Genomic DNA, 1,282 nt, shown 5'->3' with positions numbered 1-1,282 from the left:
GTCGACATATCTTCAATAAAAAAAATGCAAATTCGCTTGTGGTTATCACCAGGTTGACTAGAGACAACGTCCCATGCCACCAGGTGGCAGTTGTTACAATGCCTACACCGCCAGGGGGCAGTCGCTACAACGTCATCTCGTACCCAACAAAACTGAGTTCACTATCAAAAACCGCCACTAAAACAACAGGAAACTGAAAAAATGAACAGATGCAACGACAGATATGAAACGTTAGGAATGTGACAAACATACGACTAAAATACGTTAGCATTAGAAAATTCAAACCCTGAAAGACTGACGTCCCCGACAAAAATAATCAAAATAAATCATAATAATCGCAAATATTCACAAACCTGCTCGTTATTATTAACGTAACTCAGGTATTATGTCAAACTCGTGCGATTACCTTGTTACCACGGCAACAATAAATCGACGGACGCTTGCAGATGTCATTATAAACGAGATGGCACCGCATAGAACTACTAGGCTACATGAAGGCCGGCGAAAACTACTATATTGCACGCTGGTGTGAAACTCACGTGCAATGAAGATGCGCGTAAAATAGTGTTATCATAAAAGAACTCATATGTCACATTGCTTGGCTGTCATGCAAGCTTATGTAACTGTGAAATACACCTCACTACATGCATGCAATCATACATGCCAGGTGCCCATCCTACGTGTGTGAAGGTGACCTTTCTTGCATATGTACACCTATTTGTAAAGCTATGATTAATTGCAATGTGCATAATACTCGTTCGGTTATATTGACTGCTTGTTGGCAACACGTGCTACCTACAGACAAGAGCCCATAATTATATACAGATCCCACCAAAACCCAGACTTCTGTTTGTTCTTCCTATTTAACAAAAGAAATGTTGAAGAAGAGAGGACTACAATGAGAAATCTAGTATCTTCCTAGGAGCAACTTGAGAGAGCGGCATCGTAAGTCAAGAAGAAGGGGATCAGAGAAGGCTAGAACCTACCAACGTTACTGGGGTAGCATAGGGCACGAGTAAGACATGAGTAAGAGGATAGCAGTGTTAGGATAGCATAGAAGGTAGCACAGCAGTAATAGGATAGCATAGAAGGTAGCACAGCAGTAATAGTGTAGCATAGAAGGTAGCACAGCAGTAATAGTGTAGCATAGAAGGTAGCACAGCAGTAATAGTGTAGCATAGAAGGTAGCACAGCAGTAATAGTGTAGCATAGAAGGTAGCACAGCAGTAATAGTGTAGCATAGAAGGTAGCACAGCAGTAATAGTGTAGCATAGAAGGTAGC

This window comes from Priapulus caudatus, unplaced genomic scaffold, assembly GCF_000485595.1.
Source record: "Priapulus caudatus unplaced genomic scaffold, Priapulus_caudatus-5.0.1 Scaffold1772, whole genome shotgun sequence".
Taxonomy (NCBI): Eukaryota; Metazoa; Priapulida; class Priapulimorpha; order Priapulimorphida; family Priapulidae; genus Priapulus; species Priapulus caudatus.
This window is presented reverse-complemented; position numbering follows the sequence as displayed.